General features: G+C 35.0%; 1 long non-coding RNA gene across 4 annotated transcripts in view; it reads left to right on the top strand.

The window, feature by feature from the left end:
- The first annotated feature begins 3343 nt into the window (after positions 1-3343).
- Positions 3344-18599, top strand: part of LOC136042766 (uncharacterized) — a 38557-nt gene continuing 23301 nt past the window's right edge. For 2 of the 4 annotated variants that reach the window (XR_010621417.1, XR_010621420.1), the window contains exons 1-3: positions 3344-3472; positions 12827-12907; positions 17530-17642. This is a non-coding gene — a long non-coding RNA (uncharacterized LOC136042766). Of the gene's footprint in view, positions 3473-12826; positions 12977-17529; positions 17643-18599 lie in introns of all 4 variants that reach the window. The other 2 variants (XR_010621418.1, XR_010621419.1) reach the window with 2 other exon arrangements.

Here is an 18599-nt window from a genome sequence, read left to right as displayed (position 1 = left end):
TTATCAAAGGAATCTGTCCATATTACCACAAAAGCCAACTGGGAGGTAAAAATCTGCATTTTGTATTAACAAGTAGAGGAAATTTAAAATTCTAACTTCCTTAGGCTGTTGAAATGATATTTCAGGATTATGCTGTCACAACTTGGCTGAAAAGCAAAATATTCACTTCTTTTTTATGTCAAAAATTTGTTTTCCAGTCTTGCCATGACACTAAGGTGAAGAAATTTATACCATTACTTTTTTTTGCTGTTTTTTTCGTTTTTTTTTCGGGGGGGGGGGGTTTGCTTTTTTGTAAAGCAGTGTTTTTTTCAACAATGTTGTTTTTTAGGGGATTTGTATAATAGAAAGTAAATGTAGTAGAAATGCAAAAATTATTAATTTGAGTTTTGGATTTTGGTGAGGAAATGGTTGCCACTTTACTGCCTATTTTCTTCTAATTAAAGCTCTGCATTATATGACATATCACCTCTGTTCATCCTAAAACATTAAAATAAAGGCTAAACTCTTTAGAACTTCAATAAAAGTTCGTACAAGTATATACTTAGAACTAATTTTATGAGTCGAAATGAGTCATATGAGTATATGAGTCAAATAGTCGTTTCCCCGATTCGATCATCTGGGGGTGGGGAATGGGGGACGGTTATTTCGAAAAAAATTGAAAAATGAGATATTTTTAACTCACGAACGGATGATCACATCTTATTAAAATTTGATATTTAGAAGAATATCGTGTCTCAGAGCTCACATTTTAAATCCAGACCGGATCTGGTGGTATTGGGGGGGGGGGGGGTAGGATGGGGAAACTTAAAATCTTGGAAAACGCTTAGAGTGGAGGGATCGGGATGGAACTTGGTAGAAAAACATACACAAGTCCTAGATACGTGATTGACATTACCGGAACGGATTCTCTCGCTTTGGGAGAGTCGGGGGGAGTGTTAATTCTGAAAAATTAGAAAAAATGAGGTATTTTTAAATTACGAAGGAGTTATCGGATCTTAGTAAAATTTCATATTTAGAAGGATCTCGTAACTTGGATCTCTTATTTTAAATCATGACTGGATCCAGTGTCATTGGGGGTGGTTGGAGGGGGGCGGAAATCTTGGAAAACGCTTAGACTGTAGAGATCAGTACGAGACTTGGAGGGAAGTACAAGCACAAGTCCTAGATACGTGATTGACATAACCCGACTGAATCTACTCTCTTTGGGGGAGATGGAGGGGGTGTTAATTTGGAAAAATTAGAACTCATGGTTGAAAGCTCTCATTTTAAATCGCGGCCAGATCTGTTGATTTGGGGGAAGTTGGAGGGGAAACCGGAAATCTTTGGAAATGCTTAGAGTGGAGAGATCGGGAGGGAACTTATAAAATATCGTAGATACGTGATTGACATAAACCGACTAGATCCGCTCTCTTTAGGGAAGTTAGGGGGGGTCGGTCCAGTACTTTGCCGAGTTCAGTGCTTCTGGACGTGCTAGGACGATGAAAATTGGTAGGCGTGTCAGGGACCTGCACAAATTGACTTGATAAAGTCGTTTTCCCCAATTCGAACATCGGGGGGAGGGGCTAAAGGGAGAGGAAGCATTTAGAAACAATTAGGTATTTTTAACTTACGAGTGGGTGATCGGATCTTAATGAATTTTGATATTTAAAAGGACTTCGTGTCTCAGAGCTCTTATTTTGAATCCCGACCGGCAATAAGCCTCCGATTTTCCTTTTAAATTAATCTATTGATTCTTAAAATTTTGCTAGAGCTCATGCCATATGAGCTCTTGGCCCTTTCGACCTCGTCACAAATACCATATGAGCTCTTAGCTCTTGTTAAAATCATGCTGTTAATCCCCTCCGTGAAAATTGTACAACAAAAGGGTTTTTCAGCAAAGTTTTTTTTTTGGGGGGAGGAGGTACAAAAGAAATTTTTAAAATTGCATCAGAAATGTGAAATTGACATTTACTCTCCCTTATGATTTCTGAGTATATTTCAGATCTATGGTGTTATTCTGAAAGTTAAGAAAAATATTAAACCCCAAATGATCAGAATTTATTCCGTACAGGAGGGGTATTGCCCTATCCTTATCCACACCTCCCTTCAAGTTAAAAAAAAACTTCGGAGTGCGCTCGTTAGATCTGAAATTGAGAGTTCTAGTCCTTTTTATGAAGTTATAAGGGATTGGAGACCAACCAACTGCGTGGGGGTGATATTTTGCGGGGGGGGGGGGGTATTTTCCGTGTTTTTTTTCTCGGGGAAATTCTTATGGGGTTTATTTTGCGGGGGGGGGGGTGTTAACGCTGGCCGCCAGAAAAGGTCAAGGAAAGATAAAGAAAGACCGCAAATATCTTTAGATGGGTCAATTAAAGCATGCTTGATGCTGATAAAAACCAGAAAAGAACAGAAACGTCTATCAATAAGAAAAGAAGGAATTGCAACTAATCAAGTGAAGAAAAGAAGGGGACAATCATAATTGCTCGTCAATAAAACTAAAAGTAATTGAAATCTAACCTGCATTAAGCTGGACTCTTATTTCCTGGATGGAGTTGGAGCAGCTTAAATACTTGTGGCATGCTTTTTTTTTTGGGGGGGGGGGGTAATTTTTTTTGGTTTTCTTTAAAAAAAATATTTTTTCTAGTTTTTTTTATCTCTTCTTGCACAGTTCTTGCTGTTCCATTTTTCCGGTTTCGTATTGCTTTCGTCTTTATTCTTTTGTTGTGCTAATATAAATTAATGAATAAATCTTGAAACGAGCTCAGTAAAAATTGAATATGCAAATCGAGCTTAAAACAAACAAAAATATTTTACTGTTATAGCATAAATGAATCCCAAAATGAACAGAAACTAAATATAACAATCATAGTAAACGAACATACAACATGCACTAACGTAAGTGAATAAATAAGCCTTTAATCAAATATGCGAATCAAGATTGAAGCGAACAAAGATCAGTTAAAACAGGAGTATGGGTACTGCCTCCTTCCCTAATAGCAAAATCCTAAAACCTTTTGCGTCATTGAAAAAAAAATTAAGTTGCTGTAAAATAACATTTTGACCTGATTGGCTTTTCAGCAGTTGCCATCACTATATATCAATCCTTTAGTTTAACCTTATTTCTTCCTAAGACCGTTCACGAGAAATTTAGTTTCACTACAAACAAGAATTTTGCTACTACTTCCTTTCCTACCTATAAAAATCTAAAGCCTACTGCGTCATTGGAATAAAGTTTTGAGTACATCCTATGCTACATCATACTGCTTTATGGAAGAGCAGAAACGAGCTAGAGTTTTTGAAAATTTGTTCTGGTGGACTTTATCTTGCCTCATATCATATTTTAGTGTGATAATTTTTATTTACAGGGAGTTTGCGTTAATAGAACTGAAGGGCCAAACAATTATGACAAAGTATTACAATCAGGCATATGGAATTGCTGTAAATCTATATACCGATCAAATTTACTTTTGAATTAGGTCGAGAGAGAAAGAAGGTAAGTCTTAACGCCCAATCACAGTGATATGTCACCAATTCTCACTTTAAGAGAACTAGATCTATAGAATTTACCATTGACTGAAATATTCTAAATGTTCTAAATATTCTAATAAATAAAAAAATGCTCTAATAAATATTCTAAATATTGACTAATGGGTGCCAGTTAAAGGTCAGTGTTGATGAAATCTTATATTGACCGGGCCTTTTGGGTTTTTGTGTTAAAATCTATTGTTATCAAAAATGTTTGGATAACTTAATACAGAGAATAGTCAAAACTGAAATATTAAGAGAAATAACGAATTTAAGAAACATTTTCAAATTTAATTCAAAATAACTATATTTAAAAAAAATTTAATTAACATGTTTAAAGTAATTAAATTCTGTTTAAATCTTTTTTAAGTAAAATTTCTCAAATTGACTATTAAGTTAAGTCATTTAAATATCAAAGGCGAATGTACACTGTAGTAATTTTGCAGTTAGACAAATAAGTAGATAATCTGAGTCATTTTGGATTAAACTCTCCCTTATAAATGGAATTTGTCCATTTGTTGGAATTTTTCTGAAAAAATACATTATACGTTATTACTTGATTTGCAATATGTTCATAAGTCATATCGATCTAAATATATGCTCTGAAAATTTTTTACGCTTAAATTGGATTTTGTACTAAAATATCCACTTGATATTTTCGTGATGTAATGTTTGTATCGCACATTTTAATTTTTTTTTTGTATAGTGTCTTTTTATTGATTCAATCTTTTTTTTTTTAATCTACCACTTTACTTTAACTCTTCTTAACTAGCTTTTAATAATAATAAGTTGTTTACACCCCCTTTGCAGGCGTGAAATTCGCTTAGAGGGATATAAAAATACTGAAAAATCAAACAAAAATGAAAACAATAAACAAGAAAAAGCTCAAGAAAAAAATAACATCTCAGCTACTTAGACAACACAATTAAGCTTTTATGTGACCAATCCGTCTTATTTGGTTTATCCGTTTTTTTTGTACCGACCCTTTGGTTTAGTTTTTCTCACAGAAAGGTTTTCCGATTATTGGCTATTTCCAGATCAACTTTCTTATAGAACCTATTTGAATATTCTTATTTTTTTTTGTATAGCTATGAGTGGTTGACACTCATTATTTATATAAACTTAGTCAATAGGGGTCGGTTCTGAAAGTTTGCAATATATTTTGGGTTTAGGTATGATTTTTTTCAAAACCATCCTATAACTCTAACTCACCAGCTTCTAATATGTCAATCTTTTTTTTTTGCTATTGTTTATTTTTTGTTGATTCTTACTTTATTTTAACGATCTCCTTTGAATCCTGTTTACCAGTTTCTACTATGTCTATCTTTATGTTTTTTCACTCTATCTTCTTTTTCATGATCCTAAGAAAGGTGACAAGAGTAATTATCGGAATTATCGGAATTATCGGAATAGTCCTCGACAGCTATAACAAGTGATCGTTCTGTTCTCTATTAAAAAGATTCCAGTAGCTGGACAGCCGATGTGTTTCTATATTAATTCATCATTTGATAGCTGGCTTATTTACCATTTCAGTATCATCATTACATAATTTTAAGACTTTCCTAGATACTGTGGATCTTCCCTTTGAGCAATTGTATTTAGAAGGTGCTGGGAAATCAATTGACAGTTCGCTTCCCAAACAGTTTCTCCAATTTGTGAAGTCCTGGACACATTTGACAAAAAAAAACCCAAAGCTTGAAGAATCTACTTGAGGAGAAATTGCGCACGAGTCAAGTTCAAGTTTTATGTGGTATTCATCAATTCCATTCATCAGATATTTGAGGTTGGAAAGAGCTAGCCTCCCTTGAGTACGGCTGTTCTGTTGAGGCTGTCCTGAGTAACACTTCCAATCATCATTTATTATTACTCTTTTGGACAAACAACAAACATTCAGAGCAGGTTTAATAAGATCTGATTTTTTTTTTCATACTGTATACAATAGATATGTGCTTCATAAGAGTCCTGGTCCTTGTTTTCACATAATTAATAGGCTATGTATAACGTTTTGTCAACACTGCTTATTTGTTTGGTAACCATTCTTGTTGATTTTAATTCGCTGTTGTTCGTCTTCTTCCGTGGATTTGAATATTACACTTACTATTTCATAATCTCTAGAGTATGACCATAATCTCTAGAATACTTGGTATTAATTCTGTGAACCTTGGGCATTTCGCACAAATATGTGATCTTTTTTGTCTTACTATTCGAAGCCACGAGAATCTCTTGTCTTCTCTTTTGACACATAATCTGAATTGAAATAACAAATAAAACTAAAAAGACACATAATTTACTGTCTGATAACTATATCAACAGGTCTTCTCAGAAAGAACCAAAATCATAGGCAGCGCGATAAGGGTATTTGTGCTTACTTTATCCAAAATTTCGGCAATCTTTTTTCATGGCACTTGGCATTAATCAAGTAGAATATAGAATAGAGAATATAGGATCGCAAATTCTCTCGGTCTGTCTGTCTGTCGGTCCATCGGTCTGTCCCGGTTTTGCTACTTTAGGAACTTCCAGGTAAGCTAGGACGATGAAATTGTGCTGGCGTATCAGGGACCAGACAAGTTTAAATTGCAAATAGTCGTTTTCCCAATTTGACCATCTGGGGGGGGGGGGGTTAATTCGGAAAAATAGAAAAAATGAAGTATTTTTAACTTACGAACTGGTGATGGGATCCTAATGAAATTTGATGTTGAGAAAGGTTATCGTGTCTCAAAGCTCTTATTTTAAATTCCGACCAGATCCGGTGACATTGGGGGGAGTTGAAGGCGGGGACCTAAAATCTTGGAAAACGCTTAGAGTGGAGGGATCGGGATGAAACTTGGCGGGAAAAATAAGCAGAAGTTCTAGATACGCTATTGACATAACCGAAACGGATCTGCTCTGTTTGGGGGAGTTTTTTAATTCTGAAAAATTAGAAAAAATTAGGTATTTTAACTTACGAAGGAGTGATTGGATCTTGATGAAATTTGAAGTTTGGAAGGACATCCTGACACAGAGCTCTTATTTTAAATCATGACTGAATCCGGTGACATTGGGAGGAATTGAGGGGGGACCTAAAATCTTGGAAAACGCTTAGAGTGGAGGGATCGGGATGAAACTTGGTGGGAAAAATAAGCACAAGTCCTAGATACGTGATTGACATAACCGGAGCAGATTGGGGTTAGTTTTTTAATTCTGAAAAATTAGAAAAAAATGAGGTATTTTTAACTTACGAACAGGTGATCTGATCTCAGCGAAACTTCATATTTAGAAGGATATTGTATCTCTGAGCTCTTTTTTTTTATCCTGACCGGATCCGATGACATTGGTGGGAGTTGATGGGGAAGGGGGAACCTAAAATCTTGGAAAAGACTTAGAGCGGAGGGATCGGGACGAAACTTGGTAGGAAAAATAAACAGAAGTCCTATATACGTGATTGACATAATCGAAAGGTCCGCTCTATTCGGGGGAGCTGGTGGGGGGGGGGAGGGAGGTAGGGTTAATTCTGAAAAAATAGAAAAAATGAGGCATTTTTAACTTACGAAGGAGTGATCGGATTTTAATGAAACTTCCTATTTAGAAGGACCTCGTAACTCAGATCTCTTATTTTAAATCCTGACCGGATTCAGCGTCATTGGGAGGGAGGCAGTTGGGGGGGGGGCCGAAAATCTTGGAAAATACTTAAAGAGGAGAGATCAGGATGAAACTGGGTGGGAAGAATAAAAACAAGTACAAGATACGTGACAGACATAATTGGACTGGATCCACTCTCTTTGTTGGAGTCGGGGGGAGGGGGGAGGAATAATTCGAAAACATGAGAAAAAATGAGGTAATTGTAACATATGAATAATTGATCGGATCTTAATGAAATTTGATATTTAGAAGGATATTGTGCTTTAAAGCTCCAATTTGGAATTCCGACCAGATCCTTTGACATTGGAGGGAGTTGGAGGGGGAAACCGGAATTCTTGGAAAACGTGAAAGTTGGGTTATCTTTATCTTACGAAGAGGTGATCGGATTTTAATGAAGCTTGATATATAGAAGAATGTTATGTCTCAGATGCTTAATCTTCGACTCGAATCTGATCCGGGGACATAGGAGTCCTTGGATCAAATTTTCATAATCTTGGAAAAAGCTTAGAGTGGAGAGGTGGGGATGAAACTTGGATAGAAGAATAAGCCCAAGTTCTAGATGCGTGATTGACATAATTGGAACGGAGTTCTCTTTGGAGGAGCGAGGGGGGGGGGTCAATTTAATTTTTTTTTGAAAAATTGAGGTATTTTTAACTTAAGAACGGGTGACCGGATCTTAATGAAATTTGATATTTAGAAGAAACTCATGTCTCAGAGCCCTTATTTCAAATCCCGACCAGATCTGTTGACAATGGGGGGAGTTGGAGGTTGGAATCGGAAATCTTGGGAAACGCTTATAGTGGAGGAATCGGGATGAAACTTGGTGGTTAGAATGAGCAGATGTTGTAGATATGTGATTGACGTAACCGTAATGGATTCGCTCTCTTTGGGGGAGTTAGGGGTTGGGGTTCAGTGCTTTGGCGAGTTTGGTGCTTCTAGATGTGCTAGGATGATGAAAATTGGTAGGCGTATCAGGGAGCTGCACCTTTTGACTTGATAAAGTTGTTTTCCCCGATTCGACCATCTGGGGAGCTGAAGGGAGAGGAAAAATTATAAAAAATGAGGTATTTATAACTTACGGGTGGGTGATCGGATCTCAATGAATTTTGATATTTAGAAGGACATCTTGGCTCAGAGCTCTTATTTTAAATCCCGACCGGCATTAAGCCTCTGATTTTTCTTTTAAATCAATCTATTGATTCTTAGAATTTTGCCAGAGCTCATACCATGTGAGCTCTTGGCTCTTCCGGCCTCGTCACAAGTGCCGTATGAGCTCTCAGCTCTTGTTTTTTTTAAATATTTATCCACTGATTGATTACTGTCTTTTTTGAAGTGATTGAACCTAACGAGTCAATTTTGTTAATAATCAATAGCCTAGAATTTATTTTTTCCATCTATCTAATTATATTTTCACAATTTGTTTTGTATTTTTTAAATTAAAGTTGTATGAATCATAATATAAGTCCAAATTAATGTCATAAATTTGACGCATATAATGAAGGGTTTTGTTGACATTACTATTTTGAAAAAAAAAAAAAAAATTTTTCTTGGAATTTCACATGAAACTTCCGTTAAATTACAGCTTTTTTTATAGTTAGGGCTTTTGATAGGAAATAAATGCACTTCTAGAAATAAATGGCTCTTGCAAAAAAAATCGTCTTTTTCTTTTTTACGTAAAAGCTGCATGACGTTGGAAAAAAAAAAACAAACAAGGAATTATAATCTAGAAATCGAGGGTGATTTTACGCATTTGTGAAATAAAGAATGGTTAAAATAAAAACTTATGTTTTGACTCGGATCTCCGCCAACCTGCAGTAAAAAAAACACAACAAAAAACCGAACAAAAAGAACAACCTTTAAAGCAAACTCTGTTTTGCGGAAAATCTTTTCCGTAAGAAAATTTCACTGTAAAACCCTGCCCCTTCACCGTAAATTCCCTTTGGGACCCTCCTCTTTACGGACTATTCCATTTACGGAAAATCACTGAAGGAAATTTGTGAAATTAACGTATTTCTTTTAGATCTTTTCTTTGGGTTTTGTGGTTGTGGTTTGAGCTCCATTATCGGATTGAGAAACATAACATTTTAATTGATTTAATTGATGATTTGAAATTAGGGATTTTGGCCAATCGTTCATGCGAGCTTTCGAAAGACTCCTAGATAAAGAAGAATATACAAAAATTAATGGTTCGGTTTCCTTTCTGATTAATAAACTAAATAGAAAATTACACTAAAATGCTAAATGAAAATTTTGCGAAAGTTAGATCCAAATAATCGCAATTATCTCCTATTCTATCTCTTACATCATACCTCTGTTTTTCTCTCTATTCCTATCCCCCTCTACACCTCGTTCCTCTTTCATTTACCACCTCTATTAGTAAATATATTTCTTAACCTTTTACTTGGCGCTCCTCTCTTCGTTCTGCACAATGCTTTCATATTCCCTTTGACAAAGATAAGTCTAGTTTTATCTCATTTTTTAAAGTTGTCAAAGATTTTTTTTTACATCTGGTCTTATATTCATAGCTGTCAACTATTTTATTCAGTCTGAGAAATCACTCTTTATTAAACAAAAAATTCACAGTCTTTAAATCTTGATAATGTGTATCATAGCTTCACATATCTCAATCTATTGGGTGTATTATAAGATCTTCAAAGAAAACATCCCTACCGTATAACTTACAAGGCATTTTAAAGTTTATTTTTTCAGTCACGGTTCTCATTGGAGTGAGGTCCACAGAGTCATTCACTTACGCACAAAGTTTCAGGGATACTATACTCCTTTTATTTGTGGGATTCAGAATGATTCCATTAAAAAAAAAGGCTCTGTAAGAAGACTCAAGTCTTCTAACAATTTCTGAGCTGCTTTGGCTTTCAAGATATGCCCAGCAAGCGTCAGAACAAGAAGCTCCAGTTCCATAAAAATTTCATGTACCAACGGTTCTTTGCGCTGAAATGAAACCAAGTTAAAAAGACTAGAACTGTCACCAATGAACGGAAACTCTGCTTTCAAAGTGGACTGCTGCAGGAGTTTTGCAATCTCTTTATATACATTCGACCGCATCAAAATAGCATTTTTCTTCGGAATGAAGACAGTAAAATACTCGACAATAGCTGGCCACTGCTCAATCATCCTAGCAGCAGTAGGACCAATCAATAGCCATCGGGTTGGTACATGTTTGACAAAGCTTGACCTGGGAACTCCAGTTTTCTGCTGGATTTTTGAACAGTCTTCCAGCCGCGCAGGCCACCCACGAAAAAAGTAATACACCTTCGCAATGAGATTAGAGAAAGTCCCCCCAAACTCTTCTAGGTTTTTGCGAAAGGCTTTGTGTACAATTTGGATTCTACAGTTGCCAATGTCTAAAAGTCCGTCACCATCTGTTACCTTACGTTTTCACATGCCTCTGCAGCGGTATGACCTAAGAAACAAGTCTTTAGATGCCTCTCTACCAACTGATTCATCTTTTCAGACCAGAAACAGATTCTAATCTGCAACTCCTTTTTGCTTTCGCTGTTGGATAATAGCGAACAGAACAGATGACATAACAGCGAAAGAACAGCTTTCGCTGTTTCATCAAATTCTATCACAAAATAACTATTATCAATTTCCTCCAATGTAATCTTCTGAAAATTTGGTCCAAGCGCTTCGTTCAACTGGTCCATAAGCTTAGTTTGCCCGATGGAGAAATTATTAAGAACTGGGTCTTTTGAACATTTTTTTGAAGACTTCTGCTATTCCTTCTGCCAATTTACTGGAGTAGTCAGATTCAGTCATCTTTAGAGCCCCTGTAATTTCAGCTATCACTGTTTGCTCATTTACTGAGCAAGTGTAATTCCCAGTTTGATTACCTTCCAGGGGTGCAGCTGGAGGCTGAAGTCAAGCGAAGTTGATTGGGTTTCAGCTTGGTCTGGACGTTTTTTTTATCTTCTCCAGTCCGAGAGTGCTGAAGTAGAGAGTAACAACCTTTCTGACAAGCAAGTGGTACATATCCTTGGACGGCTCTGCACCAGTTTTTCATCTGGTGCCCAGTTTCGTCTCTCTCCTCCAGCCCAACATTCTTAAATTTGTATTTTCCCATTTAAATTCAGTTGAAGCAGTTCACGTTAAGCTTGAAAAAAGAAGAAAAGTTAAGAGCAGGTATTCCAAGAGCAGTTACTCCCTAAAATTCAAGGCTGGCCCTCATATCTGGCAAAACACTGACAAAATAATAAACTGTCCTGAAAGCTGGGATAAAAAAAAACGTATCTAGCATAATATTGACAAAATAATCAGCCCCTTAGAATTCAAGGCTAGCTAGGACCACGTTTTAGCATAACACTGACAAAATAATTAAATCTCCTGAAAGCTAGGATAAAAAATATATCCTAAGATGACTCCAGAGTGGCCTCCATTACTTAAAGATAAGATAATTCAACTAATATGGAAGAATGTTGATCAGGAAAAACTAGCCTAAGGTGACTCCAGAGGCAAAGGGTGTCAATCCTTTTCACTACTTTGTACAGTAACGCTATAGTCGTCAAACAGGACGACTATATGTTGAAAATGACTTACATGAAACAAAACTGAAATACCATACCTTGCATAGTGGCTTCCATTACTTAAAGATAAGATAATTCAACTAATATGGAATGGTTTTGATCAGGAAAAGCTCTTCAGGGACCTGAGCACTGATTTAGGGACCAAAAAGAGACCGAAGCCAGATTTAGGGACTTAAGGGACTTTGTGGCAGCCCTGTGATTATATACTTTGGAAGATGCTGATTTGATATTAAAAGTTTTCTTTGTTAAATTGATTAAAGGGCAGCTAGCCCCCCTAGCATCTTTTCCCCCAAATATATCTGATCAGAATTTTGAGATAGTATTTTGTTAAAAATAGTCCACTTGTCAAATAACACTGCCGCTGTGGCTTATACTGGCCCCCAAAGCTTACGGAAAAGGGCTATAAATTTTGTCCTAGGGGTATATAAGGATATTTTAGAAGGGGTGGTCATATCAACTTTGAAGGAGGCTTGTTTCATGGCTGACAATGCTCCCGAGCTAGGGGGCAAGAGTTTTAAGCTGTGACCTAGGGGCATATAAGATTATTTTCGATGGGATTGTCATATCACCTTTGATAGAGGCTTATTTGATTTGAAATTTTTAGTTTTATTTTTAATAGTCAAAAGTGATCAGAAGGCAACTAGCCCTCCTAATACCCTTTCCTCTGAAATGTATATAGCCAAAATTTTGAGATAGCCCTTTTGTTAAATGAAGTCCACGTCTTATATAACAATGCCTCTGGGGTTGACACAGTCCCCTAAGCTTTGGGATAGGGTTGTAAGATGTGTCCTGGGGTATATAGGGTTATTGTGGTTTGGGTTGTCATATCAATTTAGGAGGAGGCTTATTTGATCGAAAATTCCAAGTTCTATTTTTTTCTCCGACGAGTTTAGTATCCATACAAAAACCATTAAAAAAGATTGGCCTTTTTGTCATAATTTCGTTCCCTACAAATAATCCATATTTATCACTATATTTATCACAAATATTCCATATTCAGTTTTCTTATTTTGTCAGTCCATGACGGTTAGACTCTTCTTAAGGGATTTAATTGATACCTGTCCTGGACTATAGAATACTGTTTATAATACTGCTATAGAAAACTGTTTTGTAAATATGAGCATTAAGTTTTGAAATGAAATTCATGTGAATATCAATTCAAGGAAAGCAAGATTCTGACGAGGATTCAAACAACTTAAAAATTGACGAAAGGAAAGAAGAAAAGGAAACAGCAAGCTCTGCAGGTGAGGAAAAATTTCCTGACAAGACCGAGAACACTAATTACCCTAAAGCTAATCTTCTTTTTGAAGGAGGTTTGTAAAGCCAGTTCTATTGATTGACCTGAATAAAAATTGATTTTAATCGACATAATTTGAGGTTCCATCCTGGGACTATTCTGTCCACATGGGCAGTGAAATAAGAAAAATTAGTTCTAAAGTAAAAATTTAAAGAGTATATTCAAGTTAAATTAGGATTGTGAGGGAAAGAATTAGGATTGGACCGTAAATGGATTTGAAACAGAAATCAAAAGCTAAAGAAATAGAACGAATTCCAATACATTAATAGAATTCCAACTACATTAGAAAGCAAAAATGAAAGTAGGAAATTCTTAGCCATTTCTCTTGGTATTCTTCGGAGCTCTTATGAGCCTTTGACAAACTCAGAAACTAAGAAGGGGTTAAATAAAAATATTCCTCCCACTAGTTTACTTGAGTTGTTCAGAAGTCAAATCGATTAAAAAGAACTTGTCAGATTTTCTAGTTTGAGGTTTCTGTGTTAAAGGACTTAATTGAATAGTCAGTATCCTATTCCCTAATTACAGAAATCTGTTCAAAAAGTCGCTAATTAATTGATTTATTTATTGATTGTTTGATGAATTGATTTATGCCAAATAATACAGAATTATTCTCCATGCTAAAATGCAAATAAACAAACTCTTAAGAATCCTTGACATCTCTTTAAAATAATAGCCAGAAACATCTATTATTTGTTCTATAGAATTATTCAAATTAGCTTCTTACCGGTATATACCATGGTTAGCATGAGAATTTGAAAATGTGAAACACTTTGGCCAGAAAAATTCAAATGGTTTATGTGGCATTTCCCTAAAAGAAATCGGAAAAAGCTGTAGAACAAATTGTTCAGTTGTCAAACTGAACAAGCTCTATTGTTAAACTAGCTCGCTTGTTCAACTTATCTCATTTTCTTCTCAAGTTAAATATAAGTTTTTATTAATTCCTTTTCATTAGGTTTTCCTGTGGAATTTACATTATGTAACATACCGTATTTGACACGGTAATAATATATTCTCCGAGCCTTTAATCTCTCAACATAAAACTTTTTTATACGTTTTGAGTGAGGGATCTCAGAAGCAGTGATGGATCCAGGCGAGGAAGGGTGCAAGATGTGTACGCCTCTCCCCTTGAAAAGGTGGTGGATTTGTGGTTGGGTCCGTTGGCTCTGGTTTGGGTTGGGACGAAAGTCATGTTTTTGTAATTGATTTTTTCGGCACTTGGTATTAACCAAGTGACAAAGCGATCGCGAATTCTGTCGGTCGGTCTGTCTGTCTGGCCTGGTTTTGCTGGTTTAAGAATTTCCAGATCAGCTAGGACGATAAAATTTGAAGGATGATTTGTTTTGTGAGGAAGAATTAGTGACGGTACTAAAATGATTAAAACATGATAATGCCCCAGGTGCTGATAATTGGTAAATGGGTTTCTTAAATATGGTGGTTATAGGCTTAGAAATAAGTTACTGAATATTATGAATTTGATTTTTGTTAAGGGTAGCACCGAGGAATTTTAAGAAAATCCTAATTAAAACCTCTGTATAACAAAAGCGATATAAGCAAATTGTTTATTTTAGGTATCAGCCACAGCCTTTCTAATTAGTAAATATCCACAAATAGCTAATTAATTAGTATGATGGTATTCATAGTAAGGACACATAATTTGTCCTATTGCTAGCGACTGCAATTCAGGGTATAATTTGTAGACTAGGAGATACAGTAGACAAAACTTTAAGAGAAGAACAGTGTGCTTTTAGGAAGCATAGAGAGTGTACACAATTTTACTGGGACATTAATAATTAAGAAGTGCCTGAGTTATCGAACACCTTTTTTCGTCATTTCTATAGATTATGAGCAATGGTTTGATTCAGCTTATTAAAGACCTTTAGCAAAGGTATTGTCTTTTTATGGTGTAGCCTAACAAACAAACACATCAAATTAATTAGTGCTATGTACATAAATAACAAAGCTAAAGTCAAGGTAGTAAAAGAAGTTAGTAGCTGGTTTTGTTCAAAATCAGGATTTAAGCAGTTTTGTGTTCTATGCCTATTTGGATAGATTATTTTGATGGACTTGGTTTTAAGGAGATGAACAAAGGCTATTGGAAAACATGGAACCAATGGGGGAAGTAAAAATTTCTTGGAGTTAGATCTTGCTGATGATTTCAGCATCCTAGATGAAAGTATGAAAAAAATGGATGAGATTCTAGACGTTTTGCAAGTTCAGGGTGCTACAATAGGTTTCAAAATTAAAGTTTAGTAGACTAAGTTGCTAAGGCTAGGAGTAAGTCAAAATGAACAGGTAACATTGGGTAAGTAGTAGTAAGTAGTAAGTAGTAGTAGTAGTAGTAGTAGTAGTAGTAGTAGTAGTAGTAGTAGTAGTAGTAGTAGTAGTAAGACGGCACTTGACCCTTAAGGTCCAAATCGTCCGTGCTGATCTCCGTTTTATAGCCCTTCATTTATAGCCTGGAAGTTCAATGGGGGGGCTGGGGGCCAACCATCCTGTGCTTTCGCACACCCTTCCTGCTCACCTTCGCCATATTTTTCCAGGTACCCATTTAGAGCTGGGTCGAGTCTGGCTGAGCTTACAGAATCACGCCCCTGATCCCCGTCCCAAACTAAATAACTGGTCACAACTGGGATTGAACCCGTGCCCCTTGGACACTGAATTCCCACACCAGAGTGCCAACCACTCAGCCATTCATCAAACATTGATCAGGCCGACAGCTTAATTGACCCAGGTACTATTATTAGTAAAAATGGTGGATGCATTGAAAATATTAAAAGCTGAATACTTAAATCCCGGGATATTTTTCCACAGTTGAAAAAAGTTTGACAGGATATGAAGAATAGTCTTCAAGCCCAGATTAGAATATTGGAAGCTAAATTGATGATAGAGTTAAGTATGGTTATGAAGTATAGCTGTTTCTAAAAACAGGAAGATTATAAAATGCTTTCCAGAGAAATTGCCAATAGATTGTTTTGGGTAGCCAACTGACTGACCATATTTCAAACAGTAGGCTCTACAAAAGTGTGGTTCTAGTTTGTGTACCTGTTATTTGTTTCCTGTATATTTGATGGTAAGACCAATTTGGTTTCAGTGGTAAGAAATGTAAGGGACTTAACAACTTCACAACTTAACAACTTCAGCGTTTAATCGAAGCGAGGAAACAAAACCAAAGTGTTGCTCTCGCAACACTTTACTCGGAGAAGCTGAACAAAGGAGGCTGTAACACCTCACGTTGCCCACACAACGTAGATATAGTCTTTTTTTACTCTTAATTGATACCTTCTTTATAGTATATTCGGAATGTGTGTATTTTATTCGATGTTAAGTACATATAAATTGAAATTTAGATATCCAACTAGTATTTACTGATGATTTTGTAATTTTTTTTTGTGGCCACAATAGACTATTAATTTTTTTTTGCCAAGTCTGTATAAAACATTGTGGGTACAACGAATCAGATATACCAAATTTTCGAAAAAAACAGAATATTTCGTATTAAATTCTGAACTATAAAATGTAAAAATAAATTATATGATTTTACCAGCAATTATTTCATAGTCAACGCTACCTATGTTTGAGATGTATGCTTTTTTTTTCAAAAAATATAGATGGCAATATCAAATAGTTATAAATGACTGATCTGTTGTATATCCAATCCCAGTGTGCCATCACAACTTTATGCTAGTATTGTTTGTTTAAAACTAACGAGTGAGAATGATGTCTGAATACAAAATACATATTTCTTCTTGCTTCAACTCAAAACATAATAATTAAAATCAGTTGTTGCTAGAACCAATGTTATTTTATCAATATTTTCCTTTTCTCTGTGATTTCATTTATATTGTAAACATTTCAATAGCATATACCCTAATTCATCTTTTCAAGTAAATAGATGTCACTTCGTTTAAAAGGAAAGTAATAATTCAACATCTACTATAATTTTTTTAATCCTCGATCACTCTTTATCTGGGTGTTATATGCTTTCGAAATTTGATCTATAATCTCTATAGTTTGTTGCATATACTACTTGTTTTCTTGATGTGTTTGTTTTATATTTTTCTTAAAGCAGTAAATGTATATAGTTTTTTGTTAATATTCACTTTTTGCTGTTCAACTTTTAACAAGAATTTTTCAAACTTCCAATTTGAAGGGCCATGTCAAATTCGCAAAATTAGCTGTTGATATTTTATTGTTTTTTTCTCATTATATTACAAAATTTATAAATTTTTTTTCTGCAAAAGCTATAGTCAAACATTTCCCAAATTGTTCAATAGCCCCCCCCCTCCGCCAATTCTTTTGTAACACACTCTTGAGACATATCCTTGTGCCTGAAGGCACAGGTCTGTACAAAATTGACATATTTTCATAAATTATATTTTCTCTTTCTTATTCCTAGAGACTTCACGTAGTTGCAGTTAAATGATATAGCTGGTCTCGAGAATCGCTCCTTTTATATAAGCATAAAAAAATTAGTGTAATCTCTTTAATGATTATTACCTTGTAAAAGGTTATGTCAATCCCTGGTAAAAAGTGAACTTTGAATATAATTAAGAATATTTAATTTTTCAGTAAGACAACAAGACGGTTATAGCTTCTATTTCTCCTTCGCGGGGTTTGACCATGGATAATAAGAATTTGAGTCGGTTGAAACCATAGATGAGGTGTATCGTCTTATGTTCAGGGTAAGATGCGAGTTTTTTCCTGAAAATTCTTTAACAAATTTCTTGCCCTGATGCTTTAAAAGAAAAAGACTTTTGCCAGCTTTGCCTCTTACTCAGACTATCAGTCTTGGGTTTTTCATCAATTAGCCATGTCTTTTAACTCTTTTATTTTAAGGCCACCAACTTCATTTTAATTTTAAAATTTAACTGTTTAAATTCGCCTAAAGATGTAAGTCCATTAGAAGTGAGAAAGAAAAATATAAAACAAATAAATTAGTTTGTCAATGGACTTCTGTCAATTAAATGAGGGATATTAACTCAATTCAGGAAGGTTTAGATTCCATAGTTTAAATTATGTTATGAAAGAGAGAGATGAAGAAGAGGTTTTGAAGTAAAACAACGGAATGAAACACATCAATTTAATTATATTTAAAACAAAATTACAATTTAAAATAACTTTTTGAACAAAATTGAATATTTAAATTCAAATGTATTAAAAATCTGAATAGTATCCTACGTGGAGAGTAGCTCTTGTATATGTAATACTTTTTATTCGATTCATTTTTCAGGTTAAAGATTTTACCAATGATAAACTTGACTTTCCACTTTTTGCTGTGTTTGATTTTTGTAAGAAGAAACCCGTATACTCCACAGACAAAAGATAGATCGATGAAAAGTTTTACTAAAATAATCTATAAGTGGAACAGGAGGTTGAGGCGTACCACCGTTTAGCAACGTCCACAATTTTCTCTTTTATATTGTACTTGATTGCTCAATTTTGTCTTAAAAATCATAAAACATATAGAATTAAAAAAGAAAAAAATTGCACAACATATGAAGAAGGCTGCGACTTGATTGTTTTGCTTTTCGTCTGATCCCTTGTAAAAAAAAAAGAGTTTGAAATGTTTTATATTTAAGCTAAAGTTAAATTTAATTATTCCAGTTTAATTTTTTAGAGTTAAAATTTATTGGAGGGTT

Source organism: Artemia franciscana, unplaced genomic scaffold (genome assembly GCF_032884065.1).
Source record: "Artemia franciscana unplaced genomic scaffold, ASM3288406v1 Scaffold_1966, whole genome shotgun sequence".
Taxonomy (NCBI): Eukaryota; Metazoa; Arthropoda; class Branchiopoda; order Anostraca; family Artemiidae; genus Artemia; species Artemia franciscana.
The sequence above is the reverse complement of the archived record's forward strand: the minus strand, read 5'-3'. Positions and strand labels throughout refer to the sequence as shown.